At 41.9% G+C, this 22,897-nt stretch overlaps 1 pseudogene; it reads right to left on the reverse strand.

Moving 5' to 3' along the window:
* Positions 1–4,149: 4,149 nt before the first annotated feature.
* On the reverse strand, positions 4,150–18,531 carry LOC145086870 (3beta-hydroxysteroid-dehydrogenase/decarboxylase-like; annotated as a pseudogene).
* Positions 18,532–22,897: the final 4,366 nt, after the last annotated feature.

Genomic DNA, 22,897 nt, shown 5'->3' on the forward strand with positions numbered 1-22,897 from the left:
CATCGTGCAACCAAGTTGCATGATTCCAAATTTCTGTCCAATTGAAACTTTGGGCGATGAGAAACTCTCCCTATTTGGTAAATTCTCGACTTTCCATAAATAACATAATAAGAACCAAATCCATTATTGCTAATATTCAAACATCAATTTTTTATATACGCCATTGCAAGGATAAATAAATATTATAAAATCCAAATTTATTTTATTGCAGAAAAATTTTGTCCTTACAATGCAATTCATTGAAAAACTATGCTAATACATCTTTCTTAGCAGTCTAATTCTAACTCTAAGTAGTAGCTCAAAAATCTAATCTTCGAGAAATGCGATCGAAAACCATTCTTTCACGGTTAGATTCTGCTCACTTCTTCCCTTAAGCTTCCTTTCTTTTCTTCGATCCTACAAAACAACAATTGTAATCTTATCACATTATGTATTAAGAATCTAGAATAGAAGCTTAAAAAAGTTAGTTAATGGATTTTACCTATATTAGAGCCATACGTTTTGAATCTCCCATCTTTTAGATCTCTTAGGTAAATCGGGCAGCTTCGTCTCCAATGCCCTTAGGTAAATGGGGCAGCTTTGTCAATTTGTCGACTATTACCCATATGGTATCCAATCCATCTACTGACTTGGGTAATTTGGTCACAAAGTCCATAGCAATCCTTTCCCATTTCTACTCAGGAATTACTGGTTGTTGTGGTAATCCCAAGGGCTTCTGATATTCCACGTTAACTTTAGCGCAAGTAAGGAATTTGCTAACATAAGTGGCAATCTCTACCTGCATGTTGGGCCGCCAATAATGTTGCTTGATATCCAACTTCATTTTATCAGAACCTGGATGGATGGAGTATTGTCTTGTGGGCTTCATTAATGACTACTTCTATAAATCCTCCAAGCTTAGGGATCTAAATGCGGTTCATGAGATAATAGGCTCCATCCTGATGGGTTTTGGTCATAAGACATCCTATGTGCTCATATAAACCCTAATTCTTGGATCTAGGTTTCTCTATTGTACATGCAAGTTATCCGAGACTATAAACCCTAGTTCTAGCATTCAAATAATCATATTAACATGAGAATAGGTTTATAAAGTTACCTTGATTGTTATGTAGCAATAACAATCCCAAATCTCCTTGTACTGACTTTGGAAGGCTTAGAGTCACAAGTGTCACTCCTCTAATGGTTCACAAACACCATAAGCAAGAGGATGAAGAGGAGAGAGGATGGAGGCTGCCCAAAATCATGTGAAACCCTAGAAGGTTGCTTATCCACATTTTTGGTCCTTAAGGGATCTATTTATATAGGAGGCAATTAGGGTTATCTAACAAGGAAACCCTAATTTGGATGCTTAAGCCCTAAGCAACCCATGGAGCCCTTTCCTTAAGGCCTTGGACGATTTCATATGGGCTTCCCCCATAGAATTCGTCCACCCGTTAATATAAGGCAGTCCATGGCCCAAATTGCAATTATCTTATAATTACAATTCTAGTCCCTTAAGTTTAATTAATCTCTTTTAGTCAAAAAACTAATTACCAATTAATTCTTGACTAATATTAATTAAACAATATGATTTCTCCTTTAATATATTATTCTCATAATATATTGCACCATTGGGTCAAGTACATACCAAAATAGTTATGGACTTAGACACTAATCCAACACATCCTTCTTAACTTCAAAATTCTTTTCCATTCCACGTAACGCTTCGCTTGTTCTTTTTTCTGTCTTCAAAGCATCGAACTGGGTTGTTTTAATTTGCATGGTCAGGTGGGATCGAATGCTTATGGAGAGAGTTTTCCAACGATGATTTGAGTATACTTTCCTACTCAAGGCATTAGTTACCACGTTAGCCTTTCCCGGGTGGTACTTGATTTCGCACTCATAATCATTTAGCAGTTCAACCCATCTTCGTTGCCTCATGTTCAACATTTTTTGATTTAAAATGTGTTGGAGACTCTTGTGGTTAGTGAAAATGGTGCACTTTGTACCGTAAAGGTAGTGCCTCCAAATCTTCAAGGCGAAGACCACAGCTCCCAATTCGAGATCATGGGTGGTATAATTCACCTCATGTGTCTTTAGTTGTCAGGACGCATAAGCTATCACCTTCCCACGCTGCATAAGTACACAACCTAAACCCCGATTCAACGCATCGTAGTAAACTACGAAGTCCTTTATTCCCTCTAGTAGCGATAGTACTGGTGCGCTGCAGAGTGCTTGCTTCAGAGTTCGGAATGCAACTTCTTGCTTATTTGTCCATTCAAAGGGTACGCCTATTTGTGTAAGCATGGTAAGTGGCTTGGCTTTTTTAGAGAAGTTTTGGATGAACCTCCTGTAATAGCCTGCGAGACATACACTTGACAAATTTCTGTGGGTGTCGTTGGGATCGCCCATCCTTCAATGGCTTTGACCTTAGAAGGATCCACATGTATCCCTTCTTGACTAACGACATGACCCAAAAACTTCACACTACACAGCCAGAACTCACACTTAGAGAGTTTTGTGTATAGCTTTTTGGTTCGCAGAGTTTCCAAGATTTGTCCACTACTAGAAAAACAGCCTTTTACGATGCTCATTGTGCGTCGTAAAAGGCTCAGACGACGCGCAAATGTGTGTCAAGGAAGGCCTTGTCATAAAGAGAGACGACGCACATTTACGACGCACATTTACGACGCGCAATTACGACGCGCGTTTACGACACGAAATGCGTATCAAGGAAGGCCCTGTCATAAAGGAAGACAACATGCATTCGCATGTCGTAACCTTATGGCGAGCGTGTTAATGACACGCAATGTGTATCAAGAAAGCCCCTGTCAAGAAAGGCCATGTCATAAATGAATATGACACACATTTTTGCGTATCGTAAATTTAAATGTTTAAAAAAAATAAATTTATATATTTATTAATTTTTAAATTAAATTTGCATTTAATTTCTCATAATAGAAATAAAATACCATTATAAAATAAAATTTCATACACAAAAAATAAAATAAATTGCACAAATTATGATGTCATACAAAGAAGCATTCAAATGTTAAGCAAAAATAATACATTGCTAACATGGGTTATACATTCCTATTAAACTAACAAATAATCATATAACTCTGTTTCTTACTGGAAAGGAATGCCAAACATGATTATAAGTCTCCTTTAATATTGATTACTCACCTACTTAAGTAGAATGTTGTTGTTGAGAAGGTTACCTAGCAACAGAGAAAAACACAACACCTCTCCCACAATCACAACATCATTTACAGAGAAAGGGTTGTCAATTACTTTCATTAAGACTTTCATTCAATCACAAAAATATTAAATAAAAGGGTGAGAAAGTAACTTACTTTTGATAAGTTGATCTCCCTTAGAGCAAACACAGCTAAAGCATTGAACAAGACCCTATTTCAAAATTTTATAAATGCACAAATCATGATACCTGATATTGGAATACACACTTTGAGACATGAATTAATATGAGTAGATTAACCTGGATACATAGGAAGTAAAGATGGAAGGTGCCAGAACTCCGGGGGCACTGGGTTGGTTCCTTCCCACTCGCACACACCAAGCCAGAACTCCACTTAATCCAACACCAAAATAAGCATGCATTCAGAAAGCTACATGGGTGAGTCACAATTCAAGAATCTGTTAAAATTTGAGGATTAACATGTTCAACCAAAACAATATTAGAAAACAGGGTTAAATGTGAAACATAGCAATGTAATCATTATCAAGGTGCTAGAATACTTGAAATCTATATTATTTGCTTGTTTGTACATCCAGACGATTTTATCACGAACATAAGTCATGTTATCAACTTTTGAAGAAGTGTACCAAGACATTTGTAGGAGAAGAATACTCTCAATAAGATAATTTAATTAAAAAAATGTAATGATAATGATAATAAGTTCATACCTGTGAAGTAGTGCATAATGCTCATCATCATATGTATAAGGCTCATACTGCTTTGCAAAAGCATTTCCAAGAGAAATGACCCAATCAATGTCTTGAACAACATCCAAAGTTTCTGCAAGAAACTGCAAATAAAAAAAGAAATAAATAATAATGACATGAAAAGTAAAATCACTATCCATATGAATTATAGCACATACATTGATTGTCATATCATCCTACGTTTCTTGATAATTAAGGTCTTCTTTAAGGTCTTTCAGCACATACATGAGCATGTGCAACATTCTCAACATATGCGAAATCATACATGTTTGTTCCATCCCCTATAATAAACTGGTAATCCAAAAATCAACCAAAGAATGTAAAACTTAAAATCAATTTCTATTAAATAGAGATTCATTAAAAACTTATATAATTTAATTTCAGATTACCTTTGATTTTCCTGCCCTTGCTGCAACAACTAAAGAGGGAACAAGTAACTTATCACCAGGGCAAAAAATACTACTAGGACGAATGCAACATGTTAAAAGACCATAAACCCCATTGGCCTTGATAACTAGTGCCTCTCCGTCAGCTTTAGTTTCAGAATACGAATCATTATGCTTAGAAGGTTATGGCAATGATTCTTCTCCATTATGTATTTCATGTATCCCATCAAAAACCACACTACGAGAACTTATATGGATAAGCCTCTTGTAACAACCCGGATTCCCAGGTATTATTCGTTTAACTATTTTGGTAATTTATGAGGAGACTCGGCGAGTTGGAGCCTAGACTCGCCGAGTATGATCATGGATTTGGACGTGGGTTCGCGTCCGGACTCGGCAAGTCCAAGAGTGGACTCGGCGAGACCACGTTGTTTAATGAAACCCTAATTTCCCGGCCCTAAGCCCTATTTAAAGGACCTTATAACCCTTCATTGCGGCTGCCTTCGAACTTGAGAGCACCAGAGCATCTGAGAGTCCTTATGAGTGAGATAAGAGGCCATTATTCACCATTTTTGTGTGTGTTTGCAAGAAAGGAAGAGGAAGGCCAAGCTAGGAGAGTTGGGGAGCTTGGATCTACTTCCATTTCATCAAAGGAAGCTATTTGAGGTAATACTCAGAGCTTATTCTCGTGCTTTTATTGATATGGTCAAATCTATGGTTTCTTCATGCCTTGTTTGCCTTGTAATTGGAGTGTGAGAGGTCCCATGGGGAAATGGTACCTAGATCTAGACCTTAGTAGGTCAAGAGAGTCCCAAATGCCCTGCTTTATGCCTTTCCTTTTGAGTTGGGGACTTAGGTTACCATTTTAGATGGCATTTCGCCAAAAGGAGCCTTGTAGGCGTTGCATGGTAGCCAAGATTGTAACTTTACGTGATGAATGTGCTTGGAAGGACTGGATCTATGAGTTAAAGGGACGGATCTGACCTCAGGAGTGAGTTTGAGTTGATGCATGGCATGGACTCGCCGAGTCTGAAGAACAGACTTGGCGAGTAGCATGAAGATTGTCTTTAACCACTCAGCGAGTGGTCTTGCCGAGTTAAGGGGTTAACTCAGTGAGTCAGGGAGAGTTAGAGAGGGTTGACAGATGGTCTGAGTCGAGCTGGAACTCGCCGAGTTGTTCTTAAGACTCGGTGAGTTGAGTCGTGGTGGCCCCGCGATTCATGCCAGGTGGAACTCGTCGAGTCAGTGAAGTACTCGACGTGTCAAAAGAGGATCCTAGGGAGTCAGTGAACATGTATAGACTTGCTGAGTCGCTCTAGTGCACTCGCCGGGTCCGGTCAAGGTTGACCGTTGACCGTTGACCAGAGTTGACCAGTGTTGACTTGATAGGGGTAGTCAACCTTAGTTGAGAAAGTGTTAATTAGAGATATATTGTGTTATAGGAGGATTATAGCTCGGAGGATCGAGCACGAGTGATATTCGGGATTTGCGAGTTATCGAGATACGCGAGGCGAGTCTTCTCACTATACTTTACATTGAGTAGGTAATCAGAGTTATGTGACAGAGTATTTGTATGCTATATGTGTGTTCTGTGTTGTACTGCATTATTTCTATGTGATTTATGGTGTGCATGTTTATAGAGTTGGAACCGGAAGGTTCCCAGAGTTAGAACTAGTAGGTTCACAGACTAGGGTCTACGGACCCACATAGTTATAGCCTCAAGTGGCTTATATGTGTTATGTGTGGTATTTTGGGGAACTCAATAAGCTTTATGCTTACAGTGTTGGTGTTATTTGTTTCAGGTACTAGTGATGACCGTGGGAAAGCGTCGGCTTGATCAGTACACACACATGGGATTTTTTTGATATGTGATCTTGGGATTTTGTATGACATGGATTGGAGTTTTAAACATTGATGTTTTTATGAAAATTAAATGAATATGTTTTTATATTATGCGAAAAATTATTTTGAAATTCTCGGTGTTACAAGTTGGTATCAGAGCCTTGGTTTGAGGGATTCGAGTACACCTTCGGGCGTATTTGAACTCAAACTGAGGATTTGAGAAGTATTTTCAAAAAGAGTAAAAGATTTTTGGAAAAACACAGAGCAGAGTTGTGTACGATCAGTCCGCACCCGAACGGTGATTTCCCAAAATACCCTCATGTTATGTGGTATTGATATTGATATGAAGTATTCTTACGCTAGAGTAGGCTAGGTAGTCCGATTAGGACTAGAGTGGCCTGATTTGTGATGCCTTAGCCTAGGGAGAGGTGAGCTGCTATGAGATGCTTGAGTGTTAGTAGGTAGCAGCGAGGGGCTTATGAGAGATCTGTTAGAGAGTGGATTATGCATGATAGAGTACTTGGAATTTTGGATCCGAAGAGGAGGACTTGGGGTGTATTCTGATACGGTGCAGACAGTACTATTGGGCCTGTACTACTGAAAGCACCGGAGCGGTGTACAGCCCAAGTAAGAATCTTTGGAATACCAAGGATCATGGAGGGATGAGTTGTCGAGTGTGAGTATGCTCGAATGGATTCCAATTTATCGTATCTTGTATTTCAGAGGTAGATCATGGTGAGGACAAGTCTGATGCCTGATAGCAGTGAGACCAGTGATGAGGAGATTCGTCGGATCATCCACGAGGAGGTGGCTGCGGCCATCAGGGCAGAGATACCAGAGATGTTCGGGTCTATTAAGACCACGCTGATTGAGACCTTTGACGAGCGTTATGCCGCTCTTTCTGAGGCTACTGTTGCAGCGGCCACCGCAGCTATTGCTGCCGCGAGGCCGCAGGGTGGTGATGCGTTGCTGTTCCGAGAGTTCAACAACACAAAACAGCCAGAGTTTGATGGGACCCAGGACCCGGTGGCGACTATGAGATGGATTTCTGACATGGAGGGGTGTTTCTTCACTTGCTCAACTCCTGAGCATTTGAAGGTTCGGTTCGCGCTGAACCCGCTTCGCTTGGGAGCGAAGGACTGGTGGAAGTTTGTGACGGCGCACTTTACGCCTGCTGAGCTTGCGGCAGTGACCTGGGAGAGGTTCACTGCTATGTTCCGAGATGAGTATGTTCCCCAGGTGGAGAGGGAGCGTTTGGCCCAGGAGTTTCTGACCCTCAAGCAGGGTACTGAGTCTGTTACAGTGATTACCAGGATGTTCCATGAGCGGGAGATGTTCTGCCCTGAGCACATGTCCACTGAGCAGGAACGTATGAGCCGATATCTGAGTATTTTGAGGAGAGACATTCAGGAGTTCGCGGCAAACTCCTCGTACCGAACATTTGCCGAGCTTCAGGCAAATGCCCGGAAGAGGGAGATTGAGCTAGAGACTACGGCCAAGGAGGAGGCGGAGTCTCATGGGAGAGATCGGCGACCGGCGCAGTCTCAGCCGGCAGCCAAGCAGGTCAAGCCCGATGATCCCAAACCAGGGAGCTAGAAGGGCTGCACTTGTGGGAAGTGCGGCATGGGTCACGATGGAGTCTGTAGAGCGGGGTCTTGCTACAAGTGTGGCAAGGAGGGGCGTATGGCCAAGGACTGCCCCAAGGGGTTTGCAGTGTGTTTCCACTGCAACCAGACCGGACACCGGAAGGCAGATTGTCCGCAATTGCGAGGATCATCTCTGGGAGCACCTCAGGGATCTGCCCCTTCGCCATCAGAGCTACCGAGAGTCGGCTAGTGAAGGCCGAGGCGCTGAGGGCACGAGGGAGAGCTTTTCAGCTGACCGCGGAGGAGGTCCACGCAGCGCCCGATGTCGTGGTTGGTATGTATTTTTTTGTGTATTTATTTTGATGATGAGATATTATACTTATATTATGTTATGCGTAGGTACTTTTCTTGTGAATTATGTACCTGCCTTGGTGTTATTTGACTCGGGTGCGAGTCGGTCTTTTGTATCTTTGGCTTTTAGTCAGCATATCAGTGTTAGTCGTGTGGCGTTGAGTCAGCCTCTGAGAGTTTCCATAGCTGACCAGAGGGTGATATATGCCACAAAGGTTCTCCGAGGGTGCGTAGTCGAGATTTTCGGTGTTGAGTTCCCGATTGATCTGGTTCCTATTGCGATGTGTGATGTCTGTGTCATTGTGTGCATGGACTGGTTGAGCAGATTCGGTGCGGTTATCGACTGCGAGCGACAGCTGGTGACCATACCAGACCCTAGTGGGGGAGTTCTTTCGGTGTACAACGAGGGTACACATTCAGGAGCAGCGTTTTGTTCGGCCGCTAGGGCGAGGCAGTGTCTACAACAGGGTTGTAAGGGTTTTGTGGCGTATGTGATGGATACACGGGTGGATTCCGAGAGACCGAGGTCAGTTGAGGAGGTTCCGGTAGTGCATGAGTTCCCGGATGTATTTCCCGAGGAGTTGCCGGGTGTGCCTCCTGTGAGGCAAGTGGAGTTCAGTATCGATTTGGTTCCGGGGGCCGCGCCTATCGCTAAGGTGCCTTATCGCCTTGCACCTCCAGAGATGCAAGAGTTATCCTCGCAACTTCAGGAGCTGCTGGGGAAGGGGTTTATTCGGCCGAGCAGCTCGCTGTGGGGAGCGCCTATCCTGTTCGTCAAGAAGAAGGATGGTTCACACCGGATGTGCATTGATTACCAGGAGTTGAACTAGCTAACGGTCAAGAACCATTACCCGTTGCCGAGGATCGACGATTTGTTCGATCAGTTGTAGGGAGCATCTTGGTTCTCCAAGATCGATTTGAGGTCTGGATATCATCAGGTGAGGGTGCGGGATGAGGACGTCCAGAAGACAGCGTTCAGGACGCGTTATGGACATTACGAGTTTGTGGTGATGCCTTTCGGGCTCACCAATGCCTCGAAAGTGTTCATGGATCTCACGAACCGAGTGTGCAGACCGATGCTGGAACAGTCGTTGATTGTATTTATCGACGATATTCTGGTATATTCTAGATCTAGAGAGCAGCATGAGGAACATTTGAAAGAGGTTCTCGGAGTTCTGAGATCGGAGAGGCTTTATGCCAAATTCTCCAAGTGTGATTTCTGGTTGCGGGAGGTCCAGTTCTTTTGACATCTCATTAACCAGAAAGGGATATTGGTCGACCCGGCCAAGGTTGAGGTGGTGATGAGTTGGGAGGTGCGGAGGTCACCCTCCGAGATCAGGAGTTTCCTAGGTTTGGCAGGGTATTATCGGAGGTTTATCAAGGATTTCTCTAAGATCGCAGTGCCACTCATCAGATTGACCCGGAAGGGTGTTGCTTTTTCATGGGGCCCCGAGCAGCAAGCCTCCTTTGAGACACTTCACCAAAGGTTATGCGAAGCCCCGGTGTTAGCCCTCCCGGAAGGGATGGAGGACTTTGTGGTATACTGTGACACATCGATTTTGGCGTTGGGGGCGGTGCTGATGCAGAGGGGGAATGTGATAACATATGCATCGAGGCAACTGAAGCCTCATGAGATGAGATACCCCACCCATGATCTAGAGTTGGGGGCAGTGGTGTTCTCCCTCAAGATTTGGCGTCACTACCTGTATGGGGTTCGGTGTACGATATACACGGACCATAAGAGTTTGAAATATTTGATGGATCAGCCCCACCGAAATATGCGACAGAGAAGGTGGTTGCATATGATCAAGGATTACGATTGTGAGATCCTGTACCACTCGGGCAAGGCTAATGTTGTAGCCAATGCACTGAGCCGTAGGGCGGAGAGCACCCCGCTTCGGGATGTATGTTTGAGATTGACCGTGGTAGCTCCAGTGTTGGATGCCATTCGTGGGGCATAGGCCGAGGCTGTGCAACCTAAGATACAGATGAAAGAGCGGGTTGTTGGTTTGGTTTTAGAGTTCGTTACCGATGGTCGGGGGCATATGACATTTCAGGGGCGTATCTGGGTGCCGTTTGTGGGAGGAACGCGTACCATTTTGATGGAAGAGGCCCATCGGTCAAAATTTTCGATCCATCCCGGTGCCACTAAGATGTATTTGGACCTGAGAAAGGAGTATTGGTGGCCCTGTATGAAAAGGGATGTTGCGTGGTTTGTTGGGAGGTGCTTGACCTGCCGTAGGGTTAAGGCCGAGCACCAGAGACCGCGTGGTAAGTTGCAGCCATTGGAGGTTCCCGAATGGAAGCGGGAACAGATCACCATGGATTTCATCACCAAATTGCCAAGGACTGCCAGAGGAGTTGATGCAATTTGGGTGATTGTGGACAGGTTGACATAGAGCGCTCATTTTCTTGCTATCAGCGAGAGTTCTTCAGCAGAGAAATTGGCAGAGGTGTATGTGAGGGAAGTGATATCTCGGCACGGGGTGCCGATCTCGATTGTTTCAGACCGTGATGTGCGTTTCACTTCTAAATTATGGAAGAAGTTTCATGAGGAGTTGGGTACTAGGCTGCATTTTAGTACCGCATATCATCCCCAGACAGACGGATAGAGTTAGTGGACGATTCAGACGCTCGAGGACATGCTCCGGGCATGTGTGTTGGATTTCGGGGGGAGTTGGGATACGAACTTTCCCTTGGCAGAGTTTTCCTACAACAATAGCCATCATTCGAGCATTGGTATGCCGCCCTTTAACCTGTTGTATGGGAGGAGGTGTCGGACCCTCATTTGTTGGGGAGAGGTTGGACAACGGGTGATGGGTAGTACAGAGATCATGCTTCAGACGACAGAGCAGATCCAGCAGGTCAGACAGAGGTTGTTGACTGCTCAGAGTCGTCAGAAGAGTTATGCAGACAGACGCCGGTCCGAGCATGAGTTTCAGGTCGGCGACCTTGTACTCCTGAAGGTCTCTCCTTGGAAAGGAGTGATTCGATTCAGGAAGAGGGGCAAGTTGGGGCCCCGATATATTGGTCCTTTCTGAGTGATCGCGAGGGTAGGCTGGGTAGCCTATCGTTTGGATTTGCCAGCAGAGTTGGGGCAGATTCACGACACTTTTCATGTGTCGCAGCTGAGGAAGTGTATAGCCGATGAGTCGGCAGTGGTTCCATTAGAGGATATTCAGGTGTATGTGAGCCTGAATTATGCAGAGAGGCCAGTGGCAATCAGAGATTGGAAAATCAAGGTTCTGAGGAACAAGGAGGTACCCCTGGTTTTGGTTCAGTGGCAGCATCGGAAGGGGTTCGAGATGACTTGGGAACCGGAGCGTGAGATGCGTGAGCAGGATCGAGAGTTATTTGCAGAGCGAGACTTCGAGGGCAAAGTCTACTTCTAGTGGGGGAGAATCGTAGCAGCCCGGATTCCGAGGTATTATTCATTTAATTATTTTGGTAATTTGTGAGGAGACTCGGCGAGTTGGAGCCTAGACTCGCCGAGTATCATCGTGGATTTGGACGCGGGTTCGCGTTTGGGCTCGGCGAGTCCAAGAGTGGACTCTGTGAGTCCACGCTGTTTAATGAAACCCTAATTTCCTGGCCCTGATCCCTATTTAAAGGACCTTATAACCCTTCATTGCGGCTACCTTCGACCTTGAGAGCACCAGAGCATCTGAGAGTCCTTGTGAGTGAGATAAGAGGCCATTTTTCACCATTTTTGTGTGTGTTTTCAAGGAAGGAAGAGGAAGGCCAATCTAGGAGAGTTGGGGAGCTTGGATCTACTTCCATTACGTCAAAGGAAGCTATTTGAGGTAATATTCAGAGCTTATTCTCGTGTTCTTATTGATATGGTCAAATCTAGGGTTTCTTCATGCCTTGTTTGCCTTCTAATTGGAGTGTGAGAGGTCCCATGGGGAAATGGTACCTAGATCTAGACCTTAGTAGGTCCAGAGAGTCCCAAATGCCCTGCTTTATGCCTTTCCTTTTGAGTTGGGGACTTAGGTTACCAGTTTAGATGTCATTTCGCCAAAAGGAGCCTTGTAGGCGTTGCATGGTAGCCAAGATTGTAACTTTACGTGATGAATGTGCTTGGAAGAACTGGATCTATGAGTTAATGGGACGGTTCTGACCTTAGGAGCGAGTTTGAGTTGATGCATGGCATGGACTCGCCGAGTCTGAAGAATAGACTCGACGAGTAGCATGAAGATTGTCTTTAACCACTCAGCGAGTGGTCTTGCCGAGTTAAGGGGTTGACTCAGTAAGTTAGGGAGCATTGGAGAGGGTTGACAGATGGTCTGAGTCGAGCTGGAACTCGTCGAGTTGTTCTTGAGACTCGGCGAGTTGAGTCGTGGTGGCCCTGCGATTCATGCCAGGTGGAACTCGTCGAGTTAGGGAAGTACTCGACGTGTCAAAAGAGGATCCTAGGGAGTCAGTGAACACGTATAGACTCGCCGAGTCGCTCTAGTGCACTCGCCGAGTCCGGTCAAGGTTGACCGTTGAACGTTGACCAGAGTTGACCAGTGTTGACTTGATAGGGGTAGCCAACCTTAGTTGGGAAAGTGTTAATTAGAGATATATTGTGTTATAGGAGGATTATAGCTCAGAGGATCGAGTGCGAGTGATTTTCGGGATTTGCGAGTTATCGAGATATGCAAGGTGAGTCTTCTCACTATACTTTACCTTGAGTAGGTAATCAGAGTTATGTGACAGAGTATTTGTATGCTATATGTATGTTATGTGTTGTACTGCATTATTTCTATATGATTTATGTTGTGCATGTTTATAGAGTTGGAACCGGAAGGTTCCCAGAGTTAGAACCAGTGGGTACACAGAGTAGGGTCTACGGACCCACAGAGTTATAGCCTCGAGGGGCTAATATGTGTTATGGGTGGTATTTTGGGGAACTCACTAAGCTTTATGCTTACAGTGTTGGTGTTATTTGTTTCAGGTACTAGTGATGACCGTGGGAAGGCGCCGGCTTGATCAGTACACACGCATGGGATATTTATGATATGTGATCTTGGGATTTAGTATGACATGGATTGGAGTTTTAAACATTAATTTTTTTATGAAAATTAAATGAATATGTTTTTATATTATGCGAAAAATTATTTTGAAATTCTCGGTGTTACACCTCTTCACATTAAGTTTAGTACAAGCATCGATTATGTTCTAAGTACCTGTAAATCCAAAAACGAAAGCTAATACTCTCTTAGAAATTAACTAACTTTGTTTATTATCTTTCTTTATACCTTCAACATTGATTGAATGATGCAGCTGGTATTTATTAATGGAGGAATCAGGTGCAACCATATGGAAAACCAATTCTGCCCCTTCACAAGCTGCATAATGGCAAAATCACACATCAAACCATGTCAAATGCTAGAAACAATGACCATGTAGCTAAATGATCATAAAAAGTCTATATCTATAGGAAGGATAGATAAAGTTGAATTACAATTTACAAAACTAATTAAGTTACCTTTATACACATGTACATGGTGGTGCTGAGGCAGATTTTGGATTTAATAGACAAAGTAAGTACGTTCCACCATTTTTGAAATAGGCATCATCACAGATGCATGAATCTTGATTCTTGGCCTGCAAACTACATAAAATAAGAAAAAAAGACAAAAAGTGGAGCTTAATCTTTCCCTGAAAACAAACCAATAAGAAGAATATATATTTCATACCCAAGCCCTACAAGAATAAGTGACATGAACTCCCCAAATTGTATTGGTTCCATATTCGGTATAAAGTAAGCCTGAAAAATTAAAAAATAATAAAAACTTCATATATTATCTCAAGTGAAATTGAAAAGGTTTATTTAAATTACCTCTCCTGTAGCTCCCTTTGATGGAAATCCATCTAAAGTAGAGCTCTTTCAGCACATACATAAGCATGTGCAACATTCTCAACATAAGTGAAATCATACATGTTTGTTCCATCCCCTATAATAAACTTGTGATCCAAAAATCAAACACAAAATGTAAAAATTAAAATCAATTCTAATTAAATAAAGATTCATTAAAATATAGCCGAATTTCAGATTACCTTTGATTTCCCTGCCCTTGTTGCAACAGCTAAAGATGGAACAAGCAACTTATCACCAGGGACAAAATATTATTGGATAGTCAGCCTTTGAATATTATTAGTGGTGTTGTAGATGAGATCTTGACACTTTCCCCAATCCACCAGGCCACCACGAAAGAAAAGATTAAGAGAGTGGAAACAAAGTTGAATTAGAAAATAAGAAAAGATATCAAAAAGTGGAAAAACAAAGAGAAAAGGGGGGATCTTTATATAAGAACAATCCATTTCATGTTACTTACTTTGCTTGAAGTTAAAGTAGGACTGTGAAGGACAAACTCGTCCATTTGGGGATCAAATGTTGCAGTTGTTTCAAGACCTTGAACATTGGATCCATGACCAAGTTATGTTTGTGCATAACAACCAATAATTTGCATTTGGACCAATGGCAACCATTTCTGTTTTTGTTCCTCAGTGCCTTGTCCTTCTATGGCCGGGATGAACAATCCCTAGAAAATCATAGAGCACAATCTTTTTGTTAATCATTGAAGATAAAAGTAATCATCTATATAGTTTCAGAAGGGACATTGATCCATTCCATTGTATGTGCAAAGTTATCACTTGTGGTTGATAAGAAAATGAAAAGCTCCAAACAAACATCCATAAGCATGTTCATAACTAAGACTTGGGAGTTGGGAAGGACAAGAAATTACCCAGTGAAGATCAGTATAAGTAGGCTCATCAATATAAAATCGCAACCATTTGGCTTCTTCTTTTGAGATTAACGAAAAGTGCATAGCCAAGCGAAAATGGTGAAAGTGTTATATGAGAAAATAGTCAGCTTTGCTTCATTAAAGTAAAGATTACCAGATAGTCGAAGATTAACAATCAACTTCCATGCATTTGCAGCTTTTTTAAGCGTGTTCTTGAGCAGCTATTTCCTACCAAGCATAGGTCTGGTAAACTTTTCAAAGGCCTGCAAATGACAAGATGTAATATAAATGTATATTTAAAGAAAATGTATAGACTTGACTACTGCTTAGCCTAAGGAGACAAGGTGAATAGATCATTTTTCTTTTAAGGAATATGAATCTATAGAATGCACAATCAATTTTCTACACTTTTTAAAGGGGATCATATAACAGGTAAAAATATCCAGATAACCCCTGAAAATAACAAGCTTAAAACCCTAAATCTCATCTACAAATCAACTTTGCAATTCAACATGAATTGAAGTGAATTTGGACCATACATGGTCATCTACATGCCTATTCAGCATAAGCAGAGTAGTGGACAATGTGAACAGATCATTGTTTTCTTTAAGGGAACATGAATCTGAAGAAAGAATAATCAACTCTCTACACTTAGTTAATGGGAATCATATAATACAAGTAAAAAAACCATATAACCCCTGAAGTCAACACAATTAAGATATATACAGGACATCTCCGTGTGTGCTTAGCCTACGTAGACAAGGTGAAGAGTTCAATTTTCTTTAAAACAACATGAATCTGAAGATTGAAAATAAACTTTCTAGACTTAGTTAAAGGGGATCATATAACACAAGTAAAAACAACCCCTAATAACAACACAATTAAAACCCTAAATCTCATCAACAAATAAACGAATATTGCAATTTTACATAAAGCCTAATTTAAAGTGCAAACAGGGCAAGCAAAAAAGATTCATGGAAAGCATTAAATCTACGATAGAATACAACCTGTGAGGTTCAAGAAAACCCCATCCGTTTACCTTCAATCACCAAAGACCACCACAGCTTCATTCTTCTTCCTTCGATCTATCCAAGAGGTCCTCCCCTTTGTTCTCAACGACCACTAGAGATGGAGTAGCATCCGGCGAGACCAAGATGCTCCCATTGTTTTCATCGATCAGACCTCCACCCAAACCTTTCCTCACTCCATTTATTGCATCGAAATCAGACAAGAACCCGACTCGTTTACCCCGATTTCTACCGATGACGGAGTCTAAGAGGCCAAGGAAGGCTAACCGGCAACCGATAATTTCCTCATCCTCCTCCTCATGAATAGATCGATCGTCCCGATCTACCAGTCGCTACTTGCCCTGCTCCATCGAACTAGTTGAGTCCCCTCCCTACATGTAATCTGTTGGCGATAAGGAAGAACAACCAAGGAGACCGCCGGAGAACCCCCCAAGCTGCGGTAGACAAGAGAAGCGTCGCTGCTTCTCCCTTCTCCTTTTGTCAAATCGATCCCGCACCAGAGGTGCTTCCCCTTTCTCGATTGATTTCCATCATCGAGCCACCATGGCTGCTTGCGTTCCCATCTTCCTTTCTCGATAGATGAACCACGACCACCAGACCAAAACTCCCGCTACCATCGTCATTCTAATTCCCCTTTTTCGATTTATCTGTGGGGAATAAGAAACAAACGAGAATCAATATTTGCATTCTAATATTGAGACTTGAGAGTATAATACTGAATTAGGGCCTTTTCTGACAATTTCAACATCGAGTGGGAGATATAGTGGTTCCAGTGGGTAGAAGTAAATGAGCCTTGATCGACGTCAATGAATGGGGAAGAATCGATGGCGACAGTCAGAGTGCAAGAGAAAGAAGCAAGCAACACTAGATGTAGGGAGGCGGAGGAAGACCGGAGAAGATTTTTGTGGTCAAAGAACACTCCCATAGCTACTGAGGGGAAACAAGGAAGGAAGGCGGGTTTTCTAATTTTTTTTATTTCCTTTTTCCCGCTGCTAGTTGCTGAAGAGCGCGTTTATAAAATTATAAAGCGACATTTCTAGATGGCACGCCTTTAAGATAAGCGCCCTCCGTGTTTTTTTTGTGAGACACTAATTCTAGGCACGCAAAAATGCGCGTCCAAAATTCTTTAAATTTCTAAAGATCTGACATTATTTTCAGGGCACGTCCTTTTGCATATCATTAATCAGTGTGTGTCGTAAAAAGCATGTCATTAAAGGTATGTTTTCTAGTAGTGGCCAGTGATGTTGGCCATGCTCCTCTTCGCTTCGAGAATAGACTAGAATGTCGTCAATGAAAACAATGACAAAGTTGTCAAGGAATGGTCGGCAGATTCGATTCATTAGGTCCATGAATGTGGCAAAGGCATTCGTTAGACCGAAGGGCATTACGACAAATTCATAATGTCCATAACAAATTCGGAAAGCGGTTTTAGGGATATCCTCTTCCCAGACCTTGAGTTGGTGAGATCTGGATCGCAGAATTATCTTAGAGAAGTAACTTGCGCCTTGGAGTTCTTCAAATAGATCGTCGATTTGCGGAAGTGGATAGCGATTTTTGATGGTGAGCTAATTTAGTTCCTTGTAGTCAATAAACATCCTAAAGGAACCGTCTTTCTTCTTGACAAAGAGAACCGGAGCTCCCCAAGGTGAGAAGGTGGGCTGGATAAATACTTTGTTCAAAAGCTCACTGAGTTGGCTGGACAACTCTTGCATCTCTGCAAGAGCTAATCTATATGGCGATTTGGCGATGGGTGTAGTTCCTGGCACGAGATCGATCCGGAACTCGACTTATCTTTCTGGGGTTATCCTCGAAAGATCTTCAGGAAAAACGTCTGGGAAATCGCAAGCCACTGGAATGTCTTGAATATTGACCTCTCCCTTGGACTTATCCACTATATGAGCTAGAAACGTCAAATCTTTCTTTCGTAGATACTTTTGTTCCTTAATGCACAAGATAAGATGAAGGTTCGTGCTAGGTTTGTCTCCGTATATAAATAGGGTTTCGCAATTCGGAAGGTGAAGGCGAATGGCCTTCTCGTGACACATAATTTCAGCTTGGTGGGGGCTTAACCAGTCCATGCCGATAATCACATTGAAATTCCTAATGGAAACATGCATTAGGTTTAATTGAAAGGTGTGCTAGTTCAAGGTTAGGGTACATCCGATGTAGATTTCCCCAGTAGATTCTGTTTTCCCAATAGGCATTTCAACCTTAAAGGTCTCATTAAACTTCTGGGGTTGTTGTTTTAACAAGTTCTTAAATCTATTACTCACAATGCTTCTTTCTACTCCGGTATCAAATAAGATGCATGCATGAGTGTGGTTTAGGAGGAACGTACCGGTGACAACATCAGGATCCTAAACCGCTTCTCCCTGACCCATGGTCAGCACTCTTCCTGTTCCTCCATTCCCAGGGTTGTTGTTGTTGGGTCAGTTTCGACAGAAGTGTCCATTCTTTCCACATCCATAACAGGTGTGGCTTGGTCCTACATTGTTGCTGCTGTTGTTGGTGTTGTTGTTGTTGAGGTTTTTGTTGTTGTTGTTGTTGTTGATGTTGTTGTTTCCTTGCTGCTGGTTCTGGGAAGGATAGGTCCTGCAATATTTTGACGTGTGACCTTTTCAATTGCAACTGGTACAATGCATCTCCCTACATTCGCCATGGTGATGGAGATTGCACTTGTTGCACTTTGGGAGATTCCCGGAATACTGCCTAGGGGCACTTGGAGGAGCTGAGACTAGACCATGTGGTGTGGAGGGAACTTAGGTGGTTGCAACATTGACTGTCACTATTTCTTGTTTCTTTGACGACTCTGAGCCTTGTCTCCCCTTTCTCTTGTTATTCTTTCCTTTCTTGTTGTCACTCACCTTCTTGCCTTCAGTTTCCCCTTGTTTCTCGCCTCTCTTGTTGTTATGGTCGTACAGTTTCTTAGCTAACCTCTTGGCACTGTCAAATGTTTCAGGATTTGCAGCTATCACATTTCCTTGAATTGGGGAGGTTAATCCCCAAATGAATCGTTCGATTTTCTTTCCCTCTGAAGTAATTATGCCAGGGTACAATAGTGACAATTCGCTAAACCTTGATATGTATACATCAATGTCGGAGTTTCGGACAGTAAGGTTCCACCCGTGCCATAAAAGGTTCGCGGCTTGGCTTTGGTGAAATCTTTGTAAGAGCATGTCTTGGTAGGTCCTTGATTTGTTCCATTGTTTGAACTTCCAACCCCTTGTCCATTGGCTCCACCATTGTTCCCATTGTTGATCTGCGCCAGCACCGCTGTGACTGCCGCAGATACAGCTGGTTGAAATGCTGTTGAGTTGATTTCTGGTGGGGTGGCCCATGGTTCCCACGAGCAGGTCATTGTGGCATCTTTCTATCATGGATTGGAAAGATGTTGAGTGCCTAGAATTTTGTGAGTGTGTGGTCCTATAGACTAGGTCTATAGCATGTAATCAAGTAGTTTCATATATTAACATACAATCATGGAAGCATAACACATAATAGATATCAACATCACAATAGAACACATATATTTTCCCACTAATAATATCCATACATTGATACATGAAAATTTGCTCGAAAGAGCATACATAAGTGGTGCAAGATCGGCAGCGTAACAACTCTACGAGTAGTGTAATCACTTAAACGTAGAGTCGATGGTACATAGCATAAATCATATAAGAATGTAGGGTTTCAAAGCACTCCATGGATGATGGCAATGGGCCCCTTTGATGAATTCTAGGTTAAAAGCCCAAGACTTGTCTTTTCCCTATAAATAGTCATGTATTATTCATTATTAGGGTTAAGAGTGTGGCAAAATGTAGCCGCCACGTAAGGTTTCTTATGTAGTGTTAGATTCTTTAGTCTATGCTGAAAGTGTAATTTATTCCTCATATTTCAATAAATCGAGTGATCATTCGACATAATCTTCATTATTGTGTTTGTTCTTATTTTCCGCATCTTGTTCATCAAATCACAATTAGGGTTTTAATCCCAACAAGTGGTATCAGAGCGGGTCTTTGAAAATCTATTGATTTTTGAAGTATCGGTTCTTGATTTGGTGATTTTCTGCACATATATTGAAGATTATTGGTGTTTTGGCGGTATGGAATCAAGATTTTTGTTCATGTTACTGTTCATGGAGATCTATCATGGTTCATCTGGTATTTTTTTTTCTCTGATTCGTTTTAGTGTTTGTATTCATGATTGGATCCGTTTGTTAATTCGTCTAATTTCAACAACGATTCTACTGTTTTAATCTGGCCCAAATAATTGGTCTATTACTATTCATGATCCATTCCCTAAATCCATTGTTTCGATCGCTGTTTGTGCGTTTTTGGACCAACCAAGATCGATTTCTGTTCATTGATCTATCATTCCATGAAATCGTTTGTCGCTAATCGAATCACCTGTTATCAAAATCGATTCTAATCCTATCAATTGATTTTGTGTTTGAACCAAATCAATTTGTTCATTCAAGTTTTTATCAAATATCGATTCTTTTATCGTTCTGTGAAGTCAAGAACGGATGATGATAAACGATCTTGAAATCGATATGAGAAATGTTGATCTTGATTTTTGTCGATGATCAATTTGAATAGTTAAATCTGGAAGTCAAAATCAGATCAAAAGGTTAAAACGAATCTGCAAAGTCAATTTTGTGAATGGATTCCTTACCTGCGAACGAGTGTTAATCGGGATGAACATTGGCCTATGCAATAAGTCAAAATTGGAATGCGAACGAGTGTCGATCTTGATTCGGTATTTCTTTTGGAAGCATTCGGAACTAGAAACCGATTCCCTGTTGGTAAAATCTTGATTGGATTGAGCAGATGTTCTTGTGAGTCAAACCTCAAAAGTCAAAATCGACTCATACAAACGAAGAACTGTGGGTTGTTGATCTGGAATCAAATTGGAATCAGGTTCTTAATCGCCAAATGGGTCTTACCTTTGGGGCTTAATTGATTGGTTCAAATGAAATTGAGTTCGCTTTGTCAAGTCTAAACTGGTTAGAAAAGGCGTTACCTGAGAATGTATGAGATCTGAATCGTAACTCAATCGGGTGAACATGAGAGAAAGATTAAGGGTTCGGTGATTGTGATTCTGTGTTCGCGCTCGTTCTTCTTCCACGATCGTTTGATTCGGAAGTGAACCTGTGATTGGGTTCGTGTTTGAAATTGGTTCGCTTTGGGTGAGATTCCTGGTGTTCAGTACTCAGGGCTCGGTATGAAGGCCTGTGCTCAAAACGAACGGGGAAATAATCTTGGGGTCATTTGTTAGCACTTGGAACGAAAGAGGGGAGATTCGCTTTGGTAGCTATTGGAACGAACCTCGATCTTGGATTCGCGTGTTTAAGCTGGGTTCGGTTGTTAATGGTTGGAGCGATCGAAGGATGAACCGAAAGCGAAAGGAGTTTCGCCTGATGAAGCTTGATTTGGAATAAGAAACGAACCGAACGTTCGGTTCGCGTGAATAAATGGCGATCTTGAAACGAACCTTGGTTCGGTTGGTTGTGCTTGAAACGAAAGTGGCTCAAATTCGCGTTCGCTTGAAATCATGTTCCAGTCGTGTTCTTTAAATTGGGGAAGATGACTTAACGTTTCTTTTTTTGTCCCTGCAACACCTACGATTTGTCAATTCCGGTCCCTGTATTTTTCATGGCTTGGCGATTATGGACCATATCCAGAATTTGTTACAAATGAAGGGGCATTTGATGCAGAATTACCTTTTCAGTCCTGGATCTTTCAGCAAAGTGACTATTTCAGCCCATTTTTCGAAAAATTTGCAATTTTAAAGGCTGGTGAACAGTTTTGGATTCTTTAACGCTCATATTTTTTTGTGAACAGAAAAATAAAGATTCCATCAAGTCTTGGCGGTTCGGAAAGTCGTTTTTTTTTAACGTCAAGTTTTCACGATCTTTTCGGATTTTTTTGTGTATATCTTTTTGTCGCGGGGGAGCATAGTAAATTGTTATCCATTCAAGATCATTCTCATGACCATTTGAAGGCTTTATAATCATGTTTTTGATTATAAATCGGGGGAGAATTTGGTATGGCCATTCGAAATTGGATTTGTGACTTTTCAAAGTTGAAGATTTTTGATAAAGCTTGTGGGAGAATTATGAAGGTAGCTTTTTTACAGAAGTTCTTCATCGAGCTCTACTAAGGTTTTTATAGAGAAGCATCCTTTACAGCAAGAGTTCTTCATCGAGCTCTGCTAAGGACTTGTTATATCTCCGACTTCTTGTATTTTCTCGATCAAGTGGCGTTATGAATCTTAAAGTTTGGGTTGTTACATGATATTTTTTGATGGCTTATATCATTAGCTTATTTGAAGATCGTTGTGACTTGGAGGGGGAGCTCTTCAAAGACAAGAAGTGATTCAGTTTCTTTGTTCTGAGATGGGTTTTATGGCGGGTTTGGTTTTCATGAAGATTCTTTGGCATTACATTCGAAAATGAAGTTTAAAGACATTACTTCAGTGCTTGATTTATATATCCTAGAGCCCGTGTTTGAAGACCATTGAAGAATCAAGATTCGTGGATTGCTTCATATATTCCTCGTTGCAGATCTTTTTATTTGCTAGATGCTTGTTTTGGAAGTTAAAGCATTGTCATCCATTCCATACTTTGAGGGGGAGATTGTAGGGTTTCAAAGCACTCCATGGATGATGGCAATGGGCCCCTTTGATGAATTCTAGGTTAAAAGCCCAAGACTTGTCTTTTCCCTATAAATAGTCATGTATTATTCATTATTAGGGTTAAGAGTGTGGCAAAATGTAGCCGCCACGTGAGGTTTCTTATGTAGTGTTAGATTCTTTAGTCTGTGCTGAAAGTGTAATTTATTCCTCATATTTCAATAAATCGAGTGATCATTCGACATAATCTTCATTATTGTGTTTGTTCTTATTTTCTGCATCTTGTTCATCAAATCACAATTAGGGTTTTAATCCCAACAAAGAATAATACTAAAGATGGGTACGACTAATCCTAGCCATGGTGGGATGTGCCAGGGGGTGGTGTTGAAGAA

This window comes from Lactuca serriola, chromosome 2 (genome assembly GCF_051521515.1).
Source record: "Lactuca serriola cultivar US96UC23 chromosome 2, Lser_US96UC23_V15, whole genome shotgun sequence".
In the NCBI taxonomy this organism is placed as follows: domain Eukaryota; kingdom Viridiplantae; phylum Streptophyta; class Magnoliopsida; order Asterales; family Asteraceae; genus Lactuca; species Lactuca serriola.